At 48.3% G+C, this 27,778-nt stretch overlaps 1 protein-coding gene across 11 annotated transcripts in view; it reads right to left on the bottom strand.

The window, feature by feature from the left end:
- HSDL1 (hydroxysteroid dehydrogenase like 1) overlaps positions 1 to 27,778 on the bottom strand; it is an 82,315-nt gene that overhangs the window by 29,477 nt on the left and 25,060 nt on the right. For 2 of the 11 annotated variants that reach the window (XM_075576912.1, XM_075576915.1), the window contains exons 1-2: positions 6,034 to 8,165; positions 5,081 to 5,135 (exon numbers count right to left, since the gene is read on the bottom strand). The exons of 4 other annotated variants lie outside the window; for them this stretch is intronic. The gene's annotated coding sequence lies outside the window, so the exon portion shown is untranslated. Of the gene's footprint in view, positions 1 to 4,062; positions 4,225 to 5,080; positions 5,982 to 6,033; positions 8,166 to 27,778 lie in introns of those variants that run through there. 5 more of the 11 variants (XM_075576913.1, XM_075576910.1, XM_075576911.1 and 2 more) reach the window with 5 other exon arrangements.

Genomic DNA, 27,778 nt, shown 5'->3' with positions numbered 1-27,778 from the left:
CTTACATCTGTCTAAAAATAAAATACATTTAGCACACATCAATGCATAGCCACAATGATTAACAATACAGAATTAGAAGCTTTAACAACACTATCATTTCTTACCCTGTATATATATCTGTACACATACATACAGACATACATACAGTGGGAAGAAATGATATGCATTATAAAAAATGAAAACATGAAAAAGCAACACAAAAAACAGTTACATTAAGTACATTTCTTTATTTAACTTACCATTACTTGCCCCCACCGACTCCCGTTGATCAGCTTACTCACGAACCAATCCACGACACCATCCACGACACCATCCAGGAACAAATCCACGACACCATCCAGGAACAAATCCACGACACCATCCAGGAACCAATCCAAGAACAAGTGCAGGAACCAATCCAGGAAGCAAGCCACGAAGAAATCCAAGAAACAATCCACGACACGATCCAGGAACAGGAACCCATAAAAGAAAAGAAAAAAACAAATTAAACATTAAAATAATAAAACATGACAATCAAGGGTTGTACTAGTTTTATTCTTAGTGAATCTGTATTACAATACCTTGTTCCGGGGTCTTCTTGACATCCGGTGCCACGCCCTGGTCTTCAATCTTCAGGAGGAGGTCCGTCCTCCTCGGCATCTGCCTTCAAAATGAGACGACATAGGCTTTTATAGGCCTATGACGTCACATTTGTCGTCATATGGTTCCCACGGCCCTGATTGGGCCGTGAAAACCATGTGTTTTGGCCGATGTAAAAAAATTGATGACGTCACTTAAAGGCAATGCCAGCACAGCCAATCAGAATGGCTTTGCTGCTATTGCCTTTAAGAAAACGTCATGAAATGACACATGGCCGGACTCACATGGTACTTGAACCAATCAGAGTAGGGATGGAGTTCCCACGCTCTGATTGGCTGGCTTACCATGTGAGTCCGGCCATGTGTCATTTCATGACGTTTTCTTAAAGGCAATAGCAGCAAAGCCATTCTGATTGGCTGTGCTGGCATTGCCTTTAAGTGACGTCATCAATTTTTTTACATCGGCCAAAACACATGGTTTTCACGGCCCAATCAGGGCCGTGGGAACCATATGACGACAAATGTGACGTCATAGGCCTATAAAAGCCTATGTCGTCTCATTTTGAAGGCAGATGCCGAGGAGGACGGACCTCCTCCTGAAGATTGAAGACCAGGGCGTGGCACCGGATGTCAAGAAGACCCCGGAACAAGGTATTGTAATACAGATTCACTAAGAATAAAACTAGTACAACCCTTGATTGTCATGTTTTATTATTTTAATGTTTAATTTGTTTTTTTCTTTTCTTTTATGGGTTCCTGTTCCTGGATCGTGTCGTGGATTGTTTCTTGGATTTCTTCGTGGCTTGCTTCCTGGATTGGTTCCTGCACTTGTTCTTGGATTGGTTCCTGGATGGTGTCGTGGATTTGTTCCTGGATGGTGTCGTGGATTTGTTCCTGGATGGTGTCGTGGATGGTGTCGTGGATTGGTTCGTGAGTAAGCTGATCAACGGGAGTCGGTGGGGGCAAGTAATGGTAAGTTAAATAAAGAAATGTACTTAATGTAACTGTTTTTTGTGTTGCTTTTTCATGTTTTCATTTTTTATAATGCATATCATTTCTTCCCACTGTATGTATGTCTGTATGTATGTGTACAGATATATATACAGGGTAAGAAATGATAGTGTTGTTAAAGCTTCTAATTCTGTATTGTTAATCATTGTGGCTATGCATTGATGTGTGCTAAATGTATTTTATTTTTAGACAGATGTAAGTTTTGGGCTTCCAGGCCGTACAATAGGATATGGAAAGCCTTGCTTTAGTATATTGTATTTGTTGGTGTACTTTTTTCTATGTTTTGAAGTGGTTCTCTGTTAGGATAGCTTTAGTTCATTGTGTAATTGGTATGGATGGTATTTTAATTGTTTAGGGATGTAATTGCTGTGTGGTAATTCATTGATGGTGAGTTTATTGTATTAAATAATATACTTCTTGTGATGTATGGCGATTTGAGTGGCATTATTGTATTGTTAACATTGATTTGCAGCGTGTACATGCAGTTTACATGTTATGCTACATGTATACACTGTAAATGCAATGTTTTATGAGGCATGTGAGCCTACAGATTGAATGATTAAATGGAATTTGGTTAGGCAATTGGTTTTTATTTCACTGAAGATGTTATGCATAACTGTTGTAGGCATTGCAGGATGGCTTCACCCCTTAATTACCTTTCAGGTTAGTACCCGATAAGGTGATTAAGGGGTTCAGTGTTATGTTAATGATATTGAAATGTTGTGGCTATTTCTAATGTTGGCAACGGACCCCAAGGATGATGCTGGCGACGGAGACTTCTTATTGATGAGGTTAGTACAATTTTATTTACATTTTAACGTTATTGAATGTGTTTAATAATGGCCAAATAATGTATTATCCCTATGTGGATAATAGTTATTTGGCACATTATTGTACTGTATGTGCTGGGGGAGGGGGTATTAGGCCCAAGGGTATTTGGTAGGACTCCCCTGTGGGTATTGGGTGAGGGTGGTTGGGGGGCTTTGTGGGGGAGGGTATGTGGGTGATGGTGGCTTAACCCCTTAATAACTGTAGCGGTTAATAACCGCTATGGTGATTAAGGGGTTAGGGGACATTAATTTGGATGTTGTAATTCTTGTGTTTGTTTTGCAGAAGCGGATGGGGCATGGGCAGGATGAAGATGAGGATGGCCTTCATCGTGGCAGTGGGACATGGGTGAGTGCTATATGTATTTAAAGTCTTTATTGTTGTGTAAGTATTGTAAATGGACAACTGCACTATTATCCATTTGTGGATAATAGTCATTCTGCCCATTACTATACTGTATGTTGTGTATTGCTGCTATGTTTATTGGGGGCATTTGTCCCCAATAAACATGCTACTATGCGTTAACCCCTTCATTGCCTTAGCGGCTATCCGCTATGGTAATGAAGCAGCATTAATGTATTTTAATAATATTGTGCGGAAGCAGGAGGCCCCCTGAGCTGAAGCGCATTTATTTGTGGCTCAGAGACCCCCTGCCTCCCGAGTTACAGGCCCCGGTTTGGGCCATCGGTTACAGTGTGGACGCCATGTTTATTGCGGGGACGCTATAAACATGGCGGCGACACTGCCACCCGATGACACATACCGGGGCCTGTAACTCGGGAAGCAGGGGGTCCCTGGTCCACAAAGCAATGCGGTTCAGCTCAGGGGACCCCCTGCTCACTGTACAGTATAATTAAAAAGACATTCATGCTGCTTCATTACCGTTGCACATAGCCGCCAAGGTAAGGAACGAGTCTTTATTGATGTGTGTGTGTTTTATTTATACTATACATGTGCAGAGGGTCTCCGGAGCAGAACAGCGTTGGTTTGAGGTCCGGGGACCCCCTGCCCCCCGAGATACAGGCCCCTTTATGGGGTGCCGGTATCCCTCTGGTTTGTTTACAGGCCGCGGTCACGTGATCGGGACCTTTAAACGCCGAGGGATACCGGCACCTCATAAAGGGGCCTGTATCTCGGGGGCAGGGGGTCCCCGGACCTCAAACCAACGCGGTTCAGCTCCGAAGACCCCCTGCACATGTAGAGTATAAATAAAAGTTGTTTTTAAATACTTTTTTTGGTGCCGAAGTTTGCGCTGAGAGAGCGGCTTGTCTCTCTCAGCTGCAAACATCTATCGGCACCAAAGGCTTATCGGGAGCCTTATCGGGAGCCAGGCTGTATCGCCACAGCTCATCGGCAGCTTTGCTTTCGCAGTGCTTCAGCAGGGATCGGAAGGATTCGGCCCTTACTGAATACTGCGAGGGCAAATCGCCCAAAAAATACATTTTCGCAATTCGTGCCGAAAATTTTGTATCGGGGCTTACTGCATGAGGCCCATAGTCCCAGAATATTAGGCAGCTGTCTGTCCGATTTAAGGCAGAAAGTGGAAAAAAGGGAAAAAATGATCCATTCCACAGTTTCACATTTGCTGAGAAAGTGGAATAGAAACTCCAGGACAGAGTTTACAGTGGTTCTGGTTTTCACTCACCTGCTCTCCTAATTGAGGAAGAGGAATATATTGCAGTTAGGTTGGCTGCTTCACTCTCTCTTAGAGCCTGGAGGATGGGAGGAAGCTGCTCCCCAGGATCCAGTTCAGGGTAGACGTCCCCCCCCCCCCACCTGTTGCAGCATCTGAGAATCTATTGGGACACTGTCCACATTTGACAGTTAAGGACTCAAAGTTATATCCGTGTGTTATTTAAAGTTGGTAACTGGCTTACCCAGCCAACATTGCATAAATGGATATGCATGTGAGTTAGACTCCTGACAGGAGTGTTTGTTTTTATGTTGTTTGTTCTTAAAGTGACGGTGTTTAAAATGTTTAGTGTCACTAATGGAAAAACAAACCGTTGAAGGTTGAGGGCTGAGTGCCCCTTGTGTATATACATTTGTTTGTTCCCCTTTTCTACAAATTAAACGCTGCGTCACGAAGGGCATGGGCAAACGGCAGCGCTACACAAAGGGAGCCGTTTGCCACACCATGTTGGATAATAATTTGCCTGTTTTATTTCCACATCTTTAGAATTTGTAATTTGGATAGGATCCAAATTCCTCTTCCTTTTTCTGAAGGTTTAATTTAAATTCCTTCTTTATATTAAAATATAATTATTTCTTTTTCTGTGAAGAGTTGTTTCATTCTTTGGCACGTCCCTATTTTATATGTTTACATTTGTTCTTTATTGAACTCTCTATTTCTCTTCGCTTGATAGGATATCAGTGAGCCCCTTAACTCTGCCTTTGCAGCTTCCCAGAACAATACTGGGTCTTCCTTATTTAGCTCATAATTCTCCCATATTTTGTTTAAAAAAACCTTCCATTTTTCTGAGGCTGCCAGAGTTTCTGGGAATCACCAGGTGATAAAATCTCCCATTTCTCTTCGTAAATTCAACACTATCCAAATAGGGGCATGATCAGACAGTACTATATTTTTGCTTCAGTAGATGAGGTTTAATACAGATAAATGTAAGATTGTGCATTTGGAAAACAAGAATAAACAGGCAACTTACTTGTTAGTGCTTGTAGACAGCAGGCTTAGCAATAGTGCCCAATGTCAGGCAGTAGCTGCAAAGGCAAACAAGATCTCATCTTGCATGAAACAAGGTGTGGATGAAAGGGAATTAAGCATAATTATGCTAATGTGTACAGCATTATATATAACACCACACCTTGACAGTTTTGGGAATCACCATAGAAAAGACATTATGGAACGAGAGAGAGAGAGAGTGCAGAGAAGAGCCACCAAATTAATAAAGGAGATGGGAAACGATTTATGAGAAGAGACTAGCTAATTTAGATTTGTTTACATTAGAAAAGAGGCGTCTAAGAAGGCATATGATAACTATATACAAATACTGTATATTCGGGGTCAATACAAGGAGCTTTCAAAAGAACTGTTCATCCCAAGGGCAGTACAAACGACACAGGTCATCCCTTATGGATGGAGGAAAGGAGATTTCACCAGCAACAAAGAAAAGGGATCTTTACAGTAAGGGCAGTTACAATGAGGGTTTCATTACCCATGGAGACTATGATGGCAGATACAATAGATATGTTAAAAAAAAAGGTTGGACATCTTTTTAGAAAGGAGAGGTATACAGGATATACCAAATAAGTAAACATGGGAAGAATGTTGATCCAGGGAATAATCCGATTGTCATTATTTGGAGTCAGGAAGGAATTTATGATTTCCCTTTATGAGATATCATTTGATGATGTGTCACTGGGGTTTTTTATTTGCCTTCCTCTGGATCAATATATTGCAAATAAAAAAAGAGGATAAAGTATGTGTCATCTATATTTAGCATAGGTTGAACTTGATCGACATTTGTATTGTTTCAACCTCATCTACTATGTAACTATATGGAACGACAATGATGATTATGGACCTAGTAGAACTATATCTCTCGTTTATTGTTAAAATCCTATACATTAATCACATACAAATTATTACTTTTATTACCTTACAAAATCCTGCAGTTTGTGTATGGATCCAAGATCCGTAATATTCTTATTTCTTCAGAAGGTACCTGCATAAAGCTGGCATCTGTGCCCAGCAATATAGAAAGTGACACTGCTTTCCTATTTCCCATCTACTAGGCGTGGTACAGTAGGCATGTCCTGAGAAAAGGTGTTTATTGGTTTGATTCATAACTCTATGTAACTCTACTTATGTAACCCTCCCTGTCTGGTTTCTTGGGAGATTGTATTGATGTATTATTATATGGCTACCCGCATGGGTTACCTTGACTCAGGGGCTTGATTCAGGCGGCTGGGCGATGAGGTAGCAAGGTTGTAGAATAATGGGCACCAGGAAATTTTTGTCATACAAGAGTCTTTTATTTAGGTCCCCAGGCATGGGGACCACACACAATACAATACACAACGTTGTAATGTCTCTTTATTTCTTGTTCTCGATACTTTATGCACTTCCATGAATGCCCACTCTTAACACTCAGAGGGAGGCATATCCCTTAGGCTTTGGTCCCGCTGCGTCCGGCGGCGCGCGAGGCCGCGTGCGCGTTACCACCATCACCTGGTATCCTCCCGAGCCGGTCCCAGTACCCCCTCGCTGCACGGTTCACTACGCGCTGTGACGTGTGAGCCGCCAGGGGATGCAAGAGATTTGAGATCCCTAGCGTTGACGCGTCACGTGGTGCGCTGTTGAGCCTATCAGCGGCGGGGGTGGGGGCTGGAGCTGTCAGAGCTTTCCCCACCTCCAAAAGGTAGGGGGGGGGGGGGAAGTGTGTGTGTGTATGTAAGTGTATATATGTGTGTGTGTGTGTAAGTGTAAGTGTATATGTATCTATAAGTGTGTGTTGGGGGAGGGACGGAAGGACGGACGGAGGGACGGGCGGACAGACGGGGGGACCGACTCGGGGGAGGGAGCAGCACGGAGAGGAGGGCATGTGTGGGGGGGAGCTGCTTACCTTCCAGCATACAGCCGGCAGCAGCACCCTCCTGCAGCCAGGGAGACCCCCGCTGCAGCCATCCGCGCAACCCCCCCCCCTCCCGCTCCAACCACGCCGCTCCCTACAGACCGCGGACAAGTGCCTCTCCACGCGCCGCCTGTCTGCAGTGCGGGCGCGCGGTCTGAGGCAGCGGGGCCTTAGCCTTAGTTGCTTAACTGTTGCTTACCTATGACATATGGTAACGTAATATATAGGCATTTCTGTTTTAAATTTTATCCTGTTATTTTAAGAAACTGTTCTGCATTTATTGTAACTGTATGTTCTTGTAATAATAGTTTTCTGCAATCTAAGCACTATATATATTATGCTTTGGGGCCCTGAATTAATTGTTGCATGCTCTAGAGAGTAATTTACATTTTCGGACACATATTGCTATGAAATATTTTTTTTTGTTATGTGCATAGTTTTTTTCTATAATAAACAGGGACCTGAGACCCTAGCATAGGTAAGTTGGCTAGAGTAGCCGTGTGTATTAACCCTGGTTGCATGTCTAAGTCACGTGCTCACAGGTATGTCGTATGTGACAACATGAATTTAAAATAGCTGGGTTATCTTTCAGGGAAATTGCAGGTAGACTACAAAATGTTGGACAGTACATGAAATTTAGGGTGAATGTGAAACAATATAACATGCTCATACAAAGTAAAAATAAAGAAAATATCCTGATATTCTACACGTCCAGATTTTTGTCTTTAGATGTTGAAATGCATGCATTAATTAACATGCAAGTATATACTTGCTTCATTTGTAGGCAGCCAAAGTAATTAGTGAATTTCCACTCTGTGCCAAATTTGATATGATACGGTATGTTTATTTTTGTAATAATGCCACGGTGAACAGAATTTAATTTTGTTCTGTATGAAACATGTGCAAGTTATGTTACAATTATTTAGCACATTAACTCCTTGCTAACTTCTCTGCCATCAATGGGGATAACACAGACTTTCACAATCTCTCAGCTACAAACCACTGGGAATAAACAATTAATTCAATCGGAGACATCACTTACTTTAGATACAGAGTATGGCTTGGAAATCCCCAAAACATGGTCTGACTGGATCAGGACAAGGCTGAAACGCTCAAGGTATAAATATATATATATATAATCTCAGACAATGAAACACACATATACATAGATATATAATTTCAGAGAATAAAACACATATATACATATATTGTATGTATATATGTGTTTTATTCTCTGAGATTATATATCTATGTATATGTGTGTTTCATTGTCTGAGATTAGATATATATATTTATACCTTGTGTGTATATATATATATATATATATATATATATATATATATATATATATATATACATGTATATATATATACACACACACACACACACACACACACACACACACACACACACACACTTATTGTGATGCCCATACCATGTTGCAGTCTCTTTTAGTCCCAGATTAAGGCAGGAAACATAGTATTTCTCTATACAGGGTTTATGTACAAGGATAAATTATACACTAACAAGTCCACCGTCCCTTTAAGTCAAAACAAATTATAAACGCCTACTCCTCTTTAGGAGACTAACTATAAGTGCAGCTTCAGCCTTTACTAACTGGATGGACAGCTAAACTGGTTACCACCCCAAGACATGCCCTGGCATACGCAACAACATACACAGTCTCTGCACACAGCAATATAGTGTTCAGTACTTTAATATGTTACTTAGCTCTTCTCTTTCTGTTGGGGCTCCAGGTAGTTCCCTCTGGACTCTGAGAGAGTTCAGAGAATCCCTCCTCTGTAATTCCAAGGTTATGGACCGGATGTCCCTGCTTCCGCGCGGTCTAGCATCCTTCATTCCTCTTCCTGGGATTAAGACCCAGGCAGTCCCAGCAGACCCCGCGACCACTGTCCAGCGGGTCTAGGGGACTGTGCCAGCTTCCCCAGCTGGGGTGAACTCTTCTCTTTCCCACTTCTCTGGGAACAGCAGTCTCTCTCATTTTGCAACTTTCTGTGTCTGCCTTAAAATACTTCCTTGTTTAATCATCAGTTCATTGTCTGCAGTTGAACTAGCTACTCCAGGGGACATTAACTCTCTGTTCGCTGGAATGTCCCATAGCTACCCTATTCCAGCACCTAGAGACAGTGACACTGCATCACAATATATATATACACAAAAATAATGCTGGGTGCACACAAATAAATAATATATACGTAGCAGAAATCCAAGTGCTTGCAGACAGACGGGGAACACCAACCAGTCTAATAGATACACAAAAACAAGTCCGCAGCACACTCAATAGAAAAATGATTATTTAATTTCAATAAATCATCAGGCAATCACCAAAACTCCAGAGCAACGCACGTTTCAGGCCACAAGGACTTTTCTAAAGCTCTGAGCTTGTGGTCTGAAACGTACGTAAACGTAAGATTGCTGGTAAAGTTTTTTGTGTTTCAATTTTTTTTATTAGGCACTAGCTGAGAGACCCGGCGTTGCCCGGGATGTAATGTTCCCGCTCCTCTCTCTCTCCTCTCTCCTCCCCCCTCTCTCTGTTTGTCCCCCATTCACATCAATCCAGTCCCCCCCCCTCCCTCCTTTACAGCTCTGTTTGTCCCCCTTTACAGCTTCATGCAGTGTGTGTGCGTCAGTCATTGTGTGTGCGTCAGTCAGTCACTGTGTGTGTGCGCGCGCGCGGCAGTGAGTCTGACGCAGAAACACAAACACACACACACACAGACTGACTGACGCACACACACACAGTCAGTTTGTGCGTGTGTGTGTGTGCCTCAGTCAGTGTGTGCGTGCGTGTGCGCCTCAGTCAGTGTGTGTGTGCGGCAGTCAGTGTTTGTGTGCGCGTCAGTCAGTGTGTGCGTGCGTGCGGCAGTCAGTCAGTGTGTGTGTGCGTGCGTGCGTCAGTCACTGTGTGTGTGTGTGTGTGTGTGTGAGTGTGTGTGCGCAGGGCAGGCGGGGGGTGAAGGGCAGGGGTAGGGGGGGTGAAGGGCAGGGGTAGGGGGGTGAAGGGCAGGGGTAGGGGGGTGAAGGGCAGGGGTAGGGGGGGTGAAGGGCAGGGGTAGGGGGGGTGAAGGGCAGGGGTAGGGGGGGTGAAGGACAGGGGTAGGGGGGGTGAAGGGTAGGGGGGGTGAAGGGTAGGGGGGGTGAAGGGCAGTCAGTGTGTGTGTCAGTCAGTGTGTGTGTCAGTCAGTGTGTGTGTCAGTCAGTGTGTGTGTCAGTCAGTGTGTATGTGTGTGTGTCAGTCAGTGTGTGTGTGTCAGTCAGTGTGTGTGTCAGTCAGTGTGTGTGTCAGTCAGTGTGTGTGTGAGTCAGTCAGTCAGTGTCAATCAGTGTGTGTGTGTGCGTGCGTGCGTCAGGGTGTGTGTGCGTGTGGCTGTCAAGGGTTGTGTGCGTGCGGCTGTCAGGGGTTGTGTGTGTGTGCCAGTCAGTGTGTGCATGCGTCAGTCAGTGTGTGTGTGTGCGTGCGTCAGTCAGTGTGTGTGTTTTCTGAAGCCAGGGTCACGTTTGGTATGAATGGCTCCCGATAGCATAAACACAGTTCCCTTTTAATTCACTCCAAGTCCTGTAATATTTCCTCCACTTTATTGGGAAAAGGCAGCAGGATACAGATACTTGTGGATGGTGTGTAGTGGTGATTATTAGTTAGAAACCGGTAAAAAGAGATGGCCTCACCAAGGGGGATAAACAGAGAAGGGGTTCTTTACTCACTGTCTCCAGGGTGGAAAAGGAAGTGAGGTGCAGTGTGGGTAAAGGAATAGTCTAGGGGCAGACTATGTCTGAACAAACAGGAGGGGGGGCAGACTAGCCCATTCTGGTGAGGAAGGGAGAGAAATACATGAGAAGAGGGGGGAAAGAGGCAGGGGTAGGGGGGGTAAAGGGCAGGGGTAGGGGGGGGTGAAGGGCAGGAGTAGGGGGGCTGAAGGGCAGGGGTAGGGGTGGGGGGTGAAGGGCAGGGGTAGGGGGGGTGAAGGGCAGGGGTAGGGGTGGGGAGTGAAGGGCAGGGGTAGGGGTGGGTTGAAGGGCAGGGGTAGGGGTGGTGAAGGGCAGGGGTAGGGGGGGCTGAAGGGCAGGGGTAGGGGGGCTGAAGGGCAGGGGTAGGGGTGGGGGGTGAAGGGCAGGGGTAGGGGGGGTGAAGGGCAGGGGTAGGGGGGGTGAAGGGCAGGGGTAGGGGTGGGGGGTGAAGGGCAGGGGTAGGGGTGGGGTGAAGGGCAGGGGTAGGGGTGGTGAAGGGCAGGGGTAGGGGGGGTGAAGGGCAGGGGTAGGGGGGGTGAAGGGCAGGGGTGGGGGGGGTGAAGGGCAGGGGTAGGGGGGGTGAAGGGCAGGGGTAGGGGGTGGGGGTGGAGGGCAGGGGCGGAGGTGAAGGGCAGGGGTGAAGGGCAGGGGTGAGGGGGTGAAGGCAGGGGTGGGGGGAGTGAAGGCAAGGGTGGGGGGGGTGAAGGCAGGGGTGGGGGGAGTGAAGGGCAGGGGTGGGGGGGGTGAAGGGCAGGGGTAGGGGGGGTGAAGGGCAGGGGTAGGGGGGGGTAAAGGGCAGGGGTAGGGGGGGTGAAGGGAAGGGGTAGGGGGGGTGAAGGGCAGGGGTAGGGGGGGTGAAGGGCAGGGGTAGGGGGGGTGAAGGGCAGGGGTAGGGGGGGTGAAGGGCAGGGGTAGGGGGTGAAGGGCAGGGGTAGGGGGGGTGAAGGGCAGGGGCAGGGGGTGTGAAGGGCAGGGGTGGGGGGGTGAAGGGCAGGGGTGGGGGGGGTGAAGGGCAGGGGTGGGGGGGTGAAGGGCAGGGGTAGGGGGGTGAAGGGCAGGGGTAGGGGGGTGAAGGGCAGGGGTAGGGGGGTGAAGGGCAGGGGTAGGGGTGGGGGCTGAAGGGCAGGGGTAGGGGTGGGGGGTGAAGGGCAGGTGTAGGGGGGGTGAAGGGCAGGGGTAGGGGTGGGGGGTGAAGGGCAGGGGTAGGGGTGGGGTGAAGGGCAGGGGTAGGGGTGGGGTGAAGGGCTGGGGTAGGGGTGGTGAAGGGCAGGGGTAGGGGTGGTGAAGGGCAGGGGTAGGGGGGGTGAAGGGCAAGGGTAGGGGGGTGAAGGGCAGGGGTAGGGGGGTGAAGGGCAGGGGTAGGGGGTGAAGGGCAGGGGTAGGGGGGGTGAAGGGCAGGGGTAGGGAGGGTGAAGGGCAGGGGCAGGGGGAGTGAAGGGCAGGGGTAGGGGGGGTGAAGGGCAGGGGTAAGGGGGTGAAGGGCAGGGATAGGGGGGGTGAAGGGCAGGGGCAGGGGGGGTGAAGGGCAGGGGCAGGGGGGGTGAAGGGCAGGGGGGGTGAAGGGCAAGGGGGGGTGAAGGGGATGGGGGGTGAAGGCAGGGGGGGTGAAGGGCAGGGGTAGAGGGGGTGAAGGGCAAGGGTAGGGGGGGTGAATGGCAAGGGTAGGGGGGGTGAAGGGCAAGGGTAGGGGGGTGAAGGGCAAGGGTAGGGGGGGTGAAGGGCACGGGTAGGGGGGGATGAAGGGCAGGGGTAGGGGTGAAGGGCAGGGGTAAAGGGGGTGGTGAAGGGCAGGGGTAGGGGGGGTGGGGAAGGGCAGGGGTAGGGGTGGGGGGTGAAGGGCAGAGGTAGGGGTGGGGTGAAGGGCAGGGGTAGGGGTGGTGAAGGGCAGGGGTAGGGGGGGTGAAGGGCAGGGGTAGGGGGGTGAAGGGCAGGGGTAGGGGGGTGAAGGGCAGGGGTAGGGGGGGTGAAGGGCAGGGGTAGGGGGGTGAAGGGCAGGGGTAGGGGGGTGAAGGGCAGGGGTAGGGGGGGTGAAGGGCAGGGGTAGGGAGGGTGAAGGGCAGGGGCAGGGGGAGTGAAGGGCAGGGGTAGGGGGGGTGAAGGGCAGGGGTAGGGGGGTGAAGGGCAGGGATAGGGGGGGTGAAGGGCAGAGGGGGTGAAGGGCAGGGGCGGGTGAAGGGGAGGGGGGGTGAAGGCAGGGGGGGGTGAAGGGCAGGGGTAGAGGGGGTGAAGGGCAAGGGTAGGGGGGGTGAAGGGTAAGGGTAGGGGGGGTGAAGGGCAAGGGTAGGGGGGGTGAAGGGCACGGGTAGGGGGGGATGAAGGGCAGGGGTAGGGGTGAAGGGCAGGGGTAGGGGGGGTGGGGAAGGGCAGGGGTAGGGGGGTTGGGGAAGGGCAGGGGTAGGGCATGAAAGTGAGGCACAAATTGTTGGCAGGAGTAAAATGTCCACACACACACACACACAGATCCGAGGAGGCTGCTTGGCCCCCCCAGCGGGCGGAGAGTTAAGGTAGCGCCGGGGAGTTAAGGGAGCGGCGGGGAGTTAAGGTAGCGCCGGGGAGTTAAGGGAGCGGCGGGGAGTTAAGGGAGCGGCGGGGAGTTACGGTAGCGCCGGGGAGGTAAGGGAGCGTTGGCGGCTGGGGTAGGAGGGCCGTGCCGCGCTTACCCTCCGTGTTTCCGGGATACGGTTGAGAGCGAGGGGGGAGGAACCTTCAGTTGGCGGCAGGGGCAGGAGGGCCGCGCTTCCCCTCCGTCCGGGAGCCGGTGCAGGGCGGCGCACGTGATGGGGGGGACGGGGGGTGGGGACGACAGAGGTGTGTGTGTGTGTCCCCTTTGGCCCGTCACTCCGCCTCAGGCCAATGAGAGGTGTGCGGGGGCGAGCGGCCCAAGGGAGCAATCTCATTGGCCTGGCCCAAGGTCCAATGGGATTGCCGCTAGGGACACAGGGAGGGACACAGGGAGACACATACAGACATAGCCACATAGGACGCTTTCAGAAATATATAGTAGATTGATACAGCATACATTGTGACAGTTATATCTTAGCCTAATACAGGATTTTTTTCTTTTCCTTGACACAGTCTCAACATGCCCCCGGCCCTTCTTCTCGGGCCGTAGGGGCAAGCAAGGGGGGGGGAAGGAAACAGAAATAGAGAAGGTAGGAGGGGGGGGGGGAGTTGGGAGGGGGGGTGGGGGGTGTCCCATCCTCCTCAGTGTCCCGTATGGAGTTTTCTTTTGACCTTATCATCCTTAGTTGTGGGGGGGAGTTGGGGCAGGGTTAATTAGCTGGACGTATCAGCCACGGTTCCCATACATTGTAGAAAGAGGCCGTAGTCCTTTTCAAGAAGGCTGAAAGTTGCTCCATGAGCATTACCTCCTGGATTCCTTTCATGACTGTTTGCTTGGGGGGGGAGACACCTTCTTCCATGAGGCGGCCACCGCACATCTAGCCGCCGTGAGAATGAAGGAGAATAATTTCTTAGTTGGGCGGTCAATATTCTCTATTGGCCTGGCCAACAAGTAGGTCAGCGGATCAATAGGTATGGTGAGGCCTATGACCTCTGTAATTATAGACTGTATGGTTTCCCAGTATTTCTGAATTTCCGGACATGTCCACCAAATGTGTGCCATGTCTCCCTTTTGTCCACAGCCTCTCCAGCATAGATTGGAGGCCAGGGGGTAGATTTGATTTATTCTAACTGGGGTAAGATACCAGCGGAACAGTATTTTATAAATATTTTCCTTGATTGTGGTACATATGGAAGTTCCTGAGGCTGCTTCCCAAATACTTTCCCAATCCTCTCGGTCTATAACTATGTTCAATTCTGCTGCCCAATGCAGCTTGTAGTCATGGGTGGGGGCATCTGTTGCCCTTTCTAGTTCCGCGTAAATTTGTGTTATGAGACCTTTTTGGTGGGCTGTTTCCCTGCACAGCCGCTCGAAATTAGTGAGAGGGGGAAATTCCAACGTTGGGGATAGAGTTTGGATGAAGTGTCTAATTTGCAGGTATTTGAAGACGTTCAGTCCTGCCATTTCATATTTGTCTCGCAATCTTTGGTAACTCAGGAACTGCCCAAAGCTCAGGAGGTCGGCAACTGCTCTGATATTTTTAACTGTAAATTGGTCAAATTGTCTAGGCTCACAACCTGGCGGAAATTTGGGATTTCGAATAATTGAGATGAGTTGGGATTTAGGGGTCGTGAGCTTAAATTTAAGTTTGCATTTCGTCCATATCTCCCATGTGTGTTTCATTGGGCCTAATTTGAATTTGCTAGTCTGCATATCTTCCCTGCTCAGGGACCAAAGGCATGCTGGCAGTGAATGCGTGCCGGCGTATTGCGATTCTATATCTAGCCAGCAATATTGGCTCGGGTTTGCGTTCCAGACTGCTACCTGTCTCAGCTGGGTGGCTTGGTAATATCTCATAATGTCTGGGACTCCCAGTTGAGGCAAGCAGAACTGCCCTGGAGATTCTGGGTTTTTTACCCTGCCAAATAAAATGAAAGATCTGTTTTTGTATATTTTTCAGTTCTGAGCCAGGGATGTGAATCGGGAGAGTCTGGAAAAAATATAACAATCTGGGGAGTATATTCATTTTGACCGAGATCATTCTCCCGATCCATGATATTTGGTATCCTCCCCATTTATCGAGGTCCTGTTTGATTTTCCGGAATAAGGGCGGGTAATTATGTTGGTACAGGGATGGTAGTTCCTCTGTATCTTTACTCCCAAGTATTTGATACAAGAGGAACTCCACCGGTAGCTAAAATTTAGTTTGAGGAGTTTCACCTCTGGCTCTGGCAGGTTTAGATTTAACGCTTCAGATTTATCGCTATTAATTTTATAGCCTGATATTTTCCTGAAGTCTTTGAGTTCTTTTTGGAGATTGGGGAGGGAAATTTGGGGTTGGGAGAGTGTTAAGATGATATCGTCGTGAATAGAGATATCTTGTATTGTGTTTGTCCTATTTCTACTCCTTGGATGTCCTGATTGTTTCGAATTGTGGACGCCAGGGGCTCTATGGTGAGTGCAAAGAGGAGAGGGGATAGGGGGCATCCCAGTCTTGTGCCATTTTTAATATTAAATCTCTGGAGATTGCCCCCTGGTAATTTTACCATTGCTGACGGATCTTGGTAGAGTCTACGGACCCCTTCTAGGTATGCGTCTTTAAAGCCGAATTTACGCATAGTTTGGTCTAGGAAGAGCCAGTCGATTCTATCGAACGCCTTCTCTGCGTCTAGGCTCAGGAGTATTGCTTTGGTTCCTGTGAGGTTGACATGGTCTATAATATTGATTATCTTCCGAGTGTTGTCCGAGGCTTGCCTGCCCGCGACAAATCCTACTTGGTCTATATGTATAAGTCTCGGTAAGATTGGGTTTAGCCTATTCGCCAGTATTTTACTGTATAATTTGAGGTCATTATTGAGAAGGGAGATTGGACGATAGCTTCCACATTGCATCAGGTCTCTGCCTTCTTTGTGTATGATGGCTAGATTTGCGAGAGACATTGAGGTGGATTGGATTTCCCTCCATAAAATGATTGAACATTTTTAATAGATGCGTGGATAGTATGGGTAGGAATCTCTTGTAGTAAACATTGGTGAATCCATCAGGACCAGGGGACTTGGAAAGTTTGAGCAGCTTGACCGCCTCTTCTAGTTCCTCTTTTGATATCTTTGCGTTGAGGATTGTATTTTCCTCTTCTGTTAGCGTAGGGAAGTGACAGCTATCTAGGTATTGTTTTATTGAATCCGATACTATTGGTTCAGGGCGGCCAAGTTTGGATCTTAGGTTATATAAATCAGTATAATACTTGGTGAATTCTGCTGCTATCTTGCTATCGCTGGACCTATTTTTGATCGCCGTTATTTGGGACCTCTTCTGTATTCCTCTCAATCTGCTAGCCAAAAGTCTGTCGGCCTTGTTGCCCTTGTCATAGTATTGCTGGTTTGTCCACTTTAGGGCTTTTTCAACATCTTCCAGCTGGGCTTGTTTAAGTTTTGTTCTAGCAGCCATTACATTTTTATAGACTCTCTTTGAGGGATTGGCTTTATGAGCATGCTCCAGCGTAATAATATTGTCTGTGAGCTCCTTAATCACTTTTTGTTTGACTTTTTTCCTATGGGATGCAATTGAGATGAATTTACCTCTGATTGCAGCCTTATGGGCCTCCCATTGGATTGCTGGAGAGGAGACTGAGCCAGAGTTAGAAATAGCTCTTTAATGAGGTTCTGATCTCTTTCTCTATCTCAGGATGGTTCAGTAAAGAGTCATTTAGTCTCCAGGAGTAGGATGTAGTTTTTTCAAATGGTACTGATAGGGTCAATAGTACCGGGGCATGGTCTGACCAGGTTATCGGGCCAATGTTCGAATCGGTGGCAGCCTCCAGTACATTTTTGGTTACCAGGAAGTAGTCTATACGAGAATAGGTCTGGTGAGGCGTTGAGTAAAAAGTATAGTCCCTCTGGCCCTGATGCTGGGATCTCCATATATCTACCAGTGAGAATTCATTCAGTATTCCCCTAAACCTTTTCCCTTTGTGTTGGGAGTGGGCTATATGGGGATGGCCCGTTACAGTTGATCTGTCCTCGGAGGGGTTTAGAACATGATTAAGTCCCCGCCTAATAGTACCGATGACAGGTAACTCGGGTCGATGCCCTTGAGAACCCTTTTTAGAAATTCCACTTGATTCTCGTTCGGGGCATAAACATTTATCAGGGCAATTGCCGATCCTGCGAGAGAGCCGTATACCACTAGAAATCTACCCTCTGGGTCCACTGTTGTTTTGATGTGATTAAATGGGGTGCCTTGTCGGATCAATATGGCCACTCCCCGTTTTTTACTACTAAATGATGCGAAAAAGCACATTGGAAACGCCTTTTTGAATAAATTTGGGGGGTCTTGTGATGTGAAGTGGGTCTCCTGTAGGAATATGATGTCTCCCCCTGATTTTTTCATATCTTGTAAGGCCAGTCGTCTCTTTCTGTTATTGTGCAGGCCTTTGACATTTAATGATATTATTTTAATTGGGGCCGTAGTAGCCATGGATTTTTCCCGTGGTGGGGGACCTTAGGACCCCTCCTTTCCCACTGGGGGGGGGGTCTTGATTCTATAATTTTGGTACGCAGCGCGCCCCAGAGAACATTTAGGACGGGTGTGGCTTTTGTATTTATCGAGCCAGGTGTACTGAGGAGGTGGGAGGGGTGGAGAGGGGGGGAAGAGTGGGGTAAAGATCTGCTGGGACAGAGTCAGCAGACAGAAGAAAGAGGTGAATAGGTCCACTGTAGGGCCTAACAAAAAATTGCCTGGTCCGCGGGCGACCGGCATTTGGGCTGGAGTGCCCTTCGGGGGTGCTACTGGCGTCGACGACCGGTGGGCAGCAGAGGGGGCCAGACCCCTTGGTGCCTCAAGTGACACATTTCCTCCCCCTTCCCTAGGTAATATGGGAATATCGTGATGTACTCACTTTGAAAAAGAAGGGAAGGGGAGAGGAGGGTGGTGGGGGAGTGGGGGGGGGGTTGGAGGGGAGGGTAGAGAGGGGTGGGATGGGTGGAGGTATGGTGGAAGGGAGGGGGGGGTGGAGGGGAAGGGTGGGGGGGTGGAGGAGTGGGGGGAGATAGGGGACCGAAGAGGGATGGATCTTTGTGTCTTTATTCTACCTGCTATTACTAGTTCAACGTTTGGCATGGCAACATAACATATATCAAACAACCTTAAACACAATTTAAGACATAATGACATGCAGTATAGCACTGCTTCTAATAACATTCTGTGCAATGTAACAGCATTTCAAACAATTCAACCTTATGGCATCTTAGCCCGTGAGCTTTCGGTCCGACTGCAGGCTTAGCTAGGGCAACAGTGCCTGCGCATCGTCCTGTGACCTGCGTCTCCCTTGATGTACGCCTCGGTTTCTGCCTCTAAACATTGTGGCATGCTATGATGGCTGTCTGGGGAGCCCCTCTAGGGTAGGCGGGAGAGGGGGGGAATAGGTAGGGGGGAGGGAGGGGTAGAGGGGGGGAGGGGAGGAGAGGAGGGGGGTGGGGGAGCAGAGGGGGGAGAGGAGGAGGGGGGAGGGGTAGAGGGGCAGAGGGAGGGAAGGGGGGGTGGAGGGGAGAGGAGGGGGAGGAGAGGGGTGGGGGGGAGAGGAGGGGGGGAGGGGGGAAGAGGGGTGGGGGCAGAGGGAGGGGTGGGGGGGAGAGAGGGAGGGGGGGAGAGAGGAGGTGATGGGAGGTATGTTCTCTCCTGCCATATCGGTACACATTCTCTTACTATGTTTATTTACATTCAGTTGTGTAACGACCTATTTATTAATTCACTCGAGCCTTTAAGTGAAGCTGCTCATTTGAGTTTAAACATGACGGTAAGAGTTTCAACACATTCCAGCTCAGGTTCATTTGCTTATTATAACTTTTCTTTTGACAACGTAATCGGTATCAACCCCGCGGGTTTGAGCATAAGGGTGTTGCATTTGGTACCTCTCCTTGGGTGGGGAGGGGAGGGGGGGGGACCTGGGAGAGAGGGGGAGGGGGGAGGACCCGGTAGGGAGGGGTAGGGATCTGGGAGGGAGGGGGAGGGGGACCTGGGAGGGAGGGGGGGGGACCTGGGAGGGAGGGGAGGGGGGGGGGCCTGGGAGGGAGGGGCAGGGGGATCTGGGAGGGAGGGGGGGGGGACCTAGGAGGGAGAGAGGGGGGGGTGCTGCATAACATATAATGGCGTACATGAATCAACTATTTACATCATAGGTGACGCCCCGTAGCGTTAATTTCAACCACTTCCACTATAGTTCAGTGCAATGGGACAAGTGCTGTATCCGTAGTGAATTAGACCCCTTAACTGTGAAGGTCTGCCTATGCGTTTCTGGACGGACCGTCTGGGTGGGCCCCGAGTACTCACGGTTGCTGTGGGGTCGAGTTCGGCATCCGGGGATGAGGTCGGGGACACCTCCAGGAGCCGGGAACCGTTGAGGCGCTCATTAGGTACGTGGGTCCCCTTTTTCTCACCCCTATTACAGCAGGGCACTTGACTTAAGGGGAAAAGGCCGATCAGCAGCAACGAGGGGGGAAGGAGAGGGGGGGAGGCGAAAACCGAGCGCTCAGCCTTCCTTCCTTCTACGGAGCCCCCGTTCACGGGGTCAAATCCTCCCGCCCCCCTCCCCCCCCCCCCCCCGTTCAAAAAGCGGTGATCCTCCGGTTTCCTCGCGGGGGTTCTCTAGGCGGCTGAGCATGGTTGGCGTGGAGAGTTTGGGTGCGTCGTTCCTCCGTCTGACAGCTCCCTTCCTCGCGGCGATGTACTGATGGTGACTGCAGTCAGGTTTGTTTCTTTTGCTTCTCCTGCGCCGTCTCTGTAATCGATGGGGCTGCTCTTTAACTTGAGGGTTCCAACTTCAACTGGGTGTGGGGTGCAGCTCCAGAAACGTGTGGGACAGCATTTTTAGTTATTTATTTATTTCCTTTGCTGTCTCTGGCCCGCCAGTCGTTCTGAGGCCCTGATCGGTGGCTCCGCTGTGTCAATTCCTTGTGATCTGGCGGGATCAGATTTCCAGCTAGAGGGTGGGTTGAGACCCAGCGCCCGGGCAAATTGCTCCATGTCCTCAAGGTGTCTAATGGTCAGGAACTTGCCATTTCTCTGGACCAGGAGTTTGAATGGGAACCCCCACTTGTATTTGACTTCATTGTCACGTAGAAGGAGGGTTAAGGGCCTCAATTCCTTGCGGCGATTGACTGTGACTTTTGACGGGTCATTAAAGATTTGCAAGGGGTCATCCTTAAATTTAATGGGTTCTTTGGCTCGGCAGGCCTCCATTATTTTCTCCTTTATGGAGTATCTGTGTAGGCGGACAATTACATCCCGCGTCCAGTTAGGATCATCCGACAGAGGTCCCAGTGCACGGTGCGCTCTGTCCATCTCTAAATCTTTGTGGTCCAGGTCTCCACAAATTGAGACAAAGAAGTCGAGCAGGTAAGTTTTTATTTGGCCTGGGGGGACTGATTCCGGAATGCCACGTATTCTAATATTTTGCCGCCGGTTGCGGTTCTCATGGTCTTCTAGGGTGTCACGGAGACTGTTAATTTCTGCCCCCAGTCGGTAAGTCTCTGTGTCTTCCGCTTCCTGGGCTTGCTGGGCGTCTGCCATTTGGTTCTCCAGGGCTGATGTCCGCTCTGTGAGGCCTGTGATTTCTTGTTTAAGCTCAGTGACTGCGGCTCTCAGGTCTGCTTGGAGCGATGCATGGAGCTTATCCAGCATTGAGGCCATGAGCTCTTGCATATATTCTCGTGTTACCCCGGTTTCAGGGGGCAAGGGCTCGTCTGATCGATCCCGATCTGTCGCTGTGCTTTTGGCGCAACGTGCGCTGCTCGTGCCGGCGCCATCTTGGCTCCTTGAGGTTGCCTCTGTGCTCCGCGGCGAGGGGGCGAAATATTTCGTGACCCCTTGGGTCTGTTGGGCCTTCGGTCTGCCCGTCATTGCTCCAGGGATTGTGGGTTAAGGGGAGAGTATTTGGGAGTGGAATTTGGGGGGGGAAATGTGTCTATTGCACTGTTTCTATGCAGGGGTCTGAGGAGCTCCTCTCTCACTCAACCATCTCCGTCGGTGTCCTGGCCACGCCCCTGCTGGTAAAGTTTTGATGGGAATTGTGCCTCTTATAGGTTATCCACTCACAATGTAACCATAAAAAACTTGCATATCCAAACTGTGGTTTGTTCCTTGAAGATACAGTTGTCTTATGTAGGAGTGTGTAAGGCTACGCTTATAGTGCCGGCGACGGCGACGGCGATGTCAGGCTGCGGTCACTGGAAAAATCAAATTGAGATGACTTCTACCAAGCCGTCGCTCCGGCGGCAATGCATTTGTTTTGACGCGACGTCGCGTCGCCGGCACTATAAGCGCAGCCTAAGGCCTCATCCATAGTGATCGCGACCACGCGCACAAGAGACGGCTCCTCTAGGAGGCCACCCATAGAGCGCATGATGAAGGGCGACAGTGTTTCCAGCAGACAAGAAATCTGTGTTTTGATCGAGCGAAGGCCGCGTTGCATGACTTTTAAAATACCAATCGGAGCGAAGCTACACGAATCAACACTTTTCTGCCTCGTTACTGCCCTTCAATAACTTTTTGTGCTGTACTAAAATGGATTCTACCATAGAACAAGGGTAATGTTGTTAAAGCTGTAATGCAGAACTGGAAGCGGTGTCTAATTTCAGGGCCTAGTTGTTTTGCATCTGAGATCTGCTTACACTGTGCTGCTTTCCTGAAATGACCTTTTTTGGTGACTGGTTTGCCTCAGTTGTCCTTCTAGTAACCCTGCCCTTTATTCCTGGGGTTAGGTAGTAAATTGCTCTGGTGCAAATGTAGAATTTTTTTGCAGGTTTTATTAGTGAGTGTTGTTAATGCGCAGAAATAGTTCCACACCATGAGGTTTGCAAAATCTTTTCCAGGTTTTCAGGTTCTGGTTCGGGATTTTGCTCTTTCTAGCCCTCTGTGGCTGAATCGTTCATCTTGGTCTCTGGCAACCTTCTTTAAAAGGACAGCTCTCTGACCAGGAAGTTGCAGAGCAAAGTTCCAGTTCATGCTGAGTTCATGTGAAAAAAAGATGTAAGTGTTTACAGCGCTAAAGCTCAAAAGTGAATAATTGTAAAATGTATTAATACTACAGTGATTATTTGTTGTTTGTATTTTTTTTCCTTTCATGCTGAGTTCATGCAACGCACTTATACCTATTGTCTTCCACATTACCAGACCTGGCTCACGTACGTTGACTATCCTTGTCTTCAGCCCGGCCCAACCACTACACATACCTTGACCATCCTTGTCTTCCGCCTGCCTCAACCTTTGCATCCACACCGACTACGCAACTCTGCTGCCAGCCCTGTCCTTCGCCTTATGACGCACTACTCTATCAGGACTCTGTCCCTCGGCTCAGGTCGGTTAATCACCTTCCTACCTCAGCCTGGCGGGTCCGCTTCCTGCTTGAGACGAGCATCATTAAATTTTGCTTGGCCCAAATATGGACCCCGCTGACGTAGGACGAGCCGTTATCCTGCAAGGACATTACTTGGGGGATCATGAGCAACGCCTCGCCCTACATGAACAACAACTGGCACAGATGTCTGATGCGGTGCAGGACTTAGTTACTCACATAGGCACACATCAGCCGGACTTGAAGGCTGCAGATGCGGCTACGATACCGCCTCCGTTATCCCCACCGATCAGAGACCCTTGGATCCTGACTCCTATACGGCATGGTGGGGACCCTATGGCATGCATGGGGATTTCTTAATCAATGCTCTATCCAATTTGAATTGCAACCGTCCATGTCCACCACGCATCAAGCCCGGGTGGCCTACATCATTTCTCTTCTCACTGACGAGGCACTGGCCTGGGCCTCCCCGCTCTGGGAGAGGGATTCGCCCCTGATCAGCGACTCCCCTGCCTTCATCCGTACTTTCAAATTGGTGTTTGACGCTCCAGGACGTGTATCTTCAGCTTCACTTCTGCGGATCCGCCAGGGAACTCGCACGGTATGCCAGTACGCCATTGAGTTTCGCACCCTCGCGGCTGAGACCGGCTGGAATAATGAAGCCCTAGTAGCGGCCTTTTGGCAGGGACTATCGGCACCCCTAAAAGATGAGTTGACCTGCCGCGACTTCCCTAAGGACCTTGAGGAGTTGATTTCTCTCTGCGTACAGATCGATCTCAGAATGCCGGAATGTGTCCGAGAAGTGCCGTGCTGATAAGAGTCCGACTACTCGCTTGGCCCCAAACTTTGAAGCCCCCCCCGATTTCTGAAAAGACACCACATATGTTTGTATTTTAAACTCAAACTGTAGCTCATTAACCCCTTAAGCACCAGACCGATTCAAAATATCTATTACCTCATGACATTATCATGACAGTCTTCCACGTTACCAGACCTGGCTCACGTATCTCGACTATCCTTGTCTTCAGCTTGCCTCGACCTCTGCATCCACACCGACTACGCAACTCTGCTGCCAGCCCTGACCTTGGACCTAAAACGCACTACTCTATCAGGACTCTGTCCCTCGGCTCTTTCACCTTCCTACCTCAGCCCTGCGGGTCTGCTTCCTGCTTGAGACAGCTAAGACGGGTCAGGAGAAATTGCGCATCGGATGCAATATGCAGAGAGCAATCTTTTCTCCTAAGAGATAGATTCTTGGAGAAGGGATATAAATAACACACAAACATCTATCTCACCATGCTTAGAAACGACACAGTAACTGGTGCAGAGGGAAATCAACGATGCAAGACACAACAAAAGTGGCCACAAGGGGTCACTAAAAGTCCCTAAATGTTGCACTCAAGTATTGATATGGTACAGTCTATTATATACATAAAGTAGCAGTTAAATAACTGATACCACAAGATCCAAATTTGACACCAATTGATAAGTCTCACAAAACCAAATGTAACAGAACAAACAACTATTTGAATTTTAATACAAAATAAAACCCGACGAAAATCATAAAATGACAACTATAGTAAATAGATAAAAAGGGAGAAGGGATATAACTCTGATCTATTGGACAGTGCAATGCTGAGTCAGTAATTTAAAAAGGGAGGAGATTCTTTCCATTAAAAAAGAGTCCAGAAAGAAAAAAACAAGAAACATTTCAGGACAATTGGATCCCAGTTGTAACACAGTTTAGTACACAATCTGGAAAAAGAAATAATATTCTGAATAAACATTGGAATTTTTTTTCAACGGGTTCCCTTGTTAGGAGAGTTTCTACCCTCAAAACCTCAGTTAATATTTTCAAGGGCTTTAAATTTAAAGGAAAAATTAGCCCCGAGTGTTCTTAAGGTAAAACAGGAAAATTTGGACAACCCAGGGGGCTCAGGATATGTGGCTAGATACGCATCCTAAAGGCTTCTTCACTTGTCTACATTGTAAAGCCTGTCCCAATGGGATTAATAGGGCTAAGGAGTTCAATTTGAATGTAATGAAAGAGACATTGCCAATTAGACATCTGATAAACGGCAATTTAAGTTTTGTCATATATCTATTGGAATGTCCGTAGGCCGAACTAGTAGACCACAAAAAATTAGGATGTTAGAACATCTGCGAAACATCAGAATAGGCCTTGAAAACACACAATGTTTCCTTACATTTTAAATTGCATCATCAGTCAAATCCAGGGGGGTTCTACTCTTCAAGGGCGTACATTCTGTCTCCACAAATTGGAGAGGAGGAGATAGAGAAAAGGATCTGTCCAGAAGAGAGACCCTATGGATCTATCGCCTCAAAACTTTAAAACCGTTGGGTTTAAACATTGATTTTGAACTTAGACCTTTTTTAGAGTAATTTCACTGTTTTTTTGTTATTTACTGTTGCCAAAATTGTAACAGTTTTAATGTAATCTTTTTTTTTTTTTTTTTTTTTAGATAATTTTGATTTTTAGTATCCACATTTTAATATTTTTAAATTATTTTTAGTATAGATTTTTCTACTGGAGGTTGGTGATAGGCATATTTGCCCTCCTCCCATTTTTTTTAAAATGTTTGTACCTTTTGGTCTTAAATATGTTTTATTTTTCTGGTATTGTGGTTATGGTAATGTGATTATTTCTAACAATTGTCTCTTCTATTTTTTAGTGATACTTTATCGCATTAGATTAATGTCATGTCAGGCAGTTTAACCATAAAAGTATTTCATTATATGTTTATATTTCCATGAGGAAGGATTTTAAAATTATATGTATGTTGTATTAAAATTGTATTTTATTGTAATTATGTTTAGAATTTAGTTCCCTTTAGTGTTTTACAGTTTAGGAGTAAAACGGAGCAGGATCCAATCAGAGGCGAGTAGGTTAATATTTTGGCGCCTTTCTATATTGGACAAATGCTGCTATTGGACTTATGTGCCTATAAATATTCGAAGGGCAGGACTAGAAAATTCACAACCCCCGAGGAAGCCGTAAAGAACAGAAGGTGAAACGCGTAGGTTTTTTTTGACCCTCTGAGGACCCCGGTGAGGAAGAGTCCTGTCCCCTGCGAGCCACCGTACCTGCAGTGCGCGCAGACGCGGAAGTGCCGACGACAGCGCCAGTGACCACAAGGATCCAAGTCAGAGTCGCGGGGTGGTTTGCCAACAAGGACTCTACTCCGGTGGATTTCGGGTGACCCAGAGAGGTGTGAGTGTGCCCTTATAGCACTCAATGCGTTTACATATTGGGAGAATGTGAGTGTGCCTTTTTCCTACCATATTTGTATGCATGTTCATTAAACTGTATCACGCTATGTTCTCTCTATGCATTCTATAAGAGAGGTTAAGCGTGGCAAGATTTTCTCCTGCAAAAATCCATGTGAGTGATTTGTTCACTTATCACTTGAGCACAATCATCAGTTTTATTGGGTATTACTGGTTATTTCTTGTGTTGGTTGCACTCTATTGCACTTCATTTTTCATCGCCAATTCTTGTTTACAGTTTCTAGAGACTGTTATTTTTGAGCAGCACGGAGGAGCTTTATTATTATTATTTACTTTGCGCTTCTCTTATTTCACCATCTGAGGCCTCGTTCAGGGTGCCTGCTTCGCTACGTGCGCGTGCACGTTCGAAACAAAGTATTTAAAGTTAATATCGGTTGTCAGGGTAGCAGCTGCCCTGTCGCCGAAGTACAGAGTTGACGCTTGCTCCAGTTTAAATAAACAACTCAAGTTGTTTATTGAAGCTGCAGCAGCGTCACTGGTACTTCGGCAGCCAATCAAATCATTCTTGAGAATGATTTCAACAGTGCAACACCGATCCCTAACCTCAGGTCTGTAGCCCCGCCTCCTGAAAGCTGCACACATCGCTCAGCAGACTGACGCGCGCACACGCGGACGCGCGCCCTCCACCTCCTGTCTCTGGCATCCTGAACGAGGCCTGAAGCAGGGATATCCTGAAAACCTGACCAGTTGGGGGCTTTTGAGGACGGCAGTTGAGAACCCCTGCCATAAGCGATTACCCTACGAGTAGCACAAAAACAGGATTACATGGGCTGTGTTAATTAGTAGCATACGGTAAGGCAGGGGGGCGCAAACTTTTTTCTCTGCGCCCCCCTGTCGGCAGTCCCCTCACTCCCGCGCCCCCCCTAACCCCCACTTACCTGCGCTCCGGCGTCATGACGGCACGTTGCCATAGCAATGTGACGTCACGTGACTTTGCGGCGTCATTTTGACGCCGCGTTGCCATGGCGACGCAGGAAGGAAGCCGCCGGAGCCTAGGTAAGTAAGGTTTACAGAGGCCCTGCAGCTCCCCTGGCACTTCATTTAAGTGCCTTCAGGAAGCGCGCAGGGCCTCTGTAAACACTGCGCCCCCCCGCCGGCTGTCTCGCGCCCCCCCTGGGGGTCGCGCCCCCCAGTTTGCGCACTGCTGCGGTAAGGTATACTTTGACAAATTAATTTCATTGGTACTAATTGTAATCAATAACTAAATAATTTTAGCTCTTAAATAGCTCATTTTATTTTGTCTGATAAGGATATTAATGACAAGCCCTTAAATTGTTTTTACAATGAAATGGAGTACAAATGAGTGTTAGTCAGAATAAATTCTGATCTGTGTCCGGTCATTTTTAGGACAGTTTCGCTTATCTGCGGGTTTGTTATTTCAGTGGAGATAATGGATAATACAAGTATTTGGAATAGGTTGTGGATTTATAAAATATTATAGGCTAAAGCAGTCAAATTCTGGGCATTACTGAAATCCCTGCTCTCTGATTGGTTAGAATTCCGGGCATCATTCATTCAGTAATGCCTCATACAGTAATGCCCAGAATTTTGTCAACTTGCCAACTCGCCTTTCAGAGATGCAGAGGGAGCGCGGCATCTCTGTTCCTCTCCTCTCACAGCACATGCGGGCTCCCTCTCACAGCACATGCGGGCTCTCTCTCACAGCACATGCGGGCTCTCTCTCACAGCACATGCGGGCTCTCTCTCACAGCACATGCGGGCTCTCTCTCACAGCACATGCGGGCTCTTTCTCACAGCACATGCGGGCTCTCTCTCACAGCACATGCAGGCTCTCTCTCAC

This window comes from Ascaphus truei, chromosome 19 (assembly GCF_040206685.1).
Source record: "Ascaphus truei isolate aAscTru1 chromosome 19, aAscTru1.hap1, whole genome shotgun sequence".
Lineage (NCBI taxonomy): Eukaryota > Metazoa > Chordata > Amphibia > Anura > Ascaphidae > Ascaphus > Ascaphus truei.
This window is presented reverse-complemented; position numbering and strand designations above follow the sequence as displayed.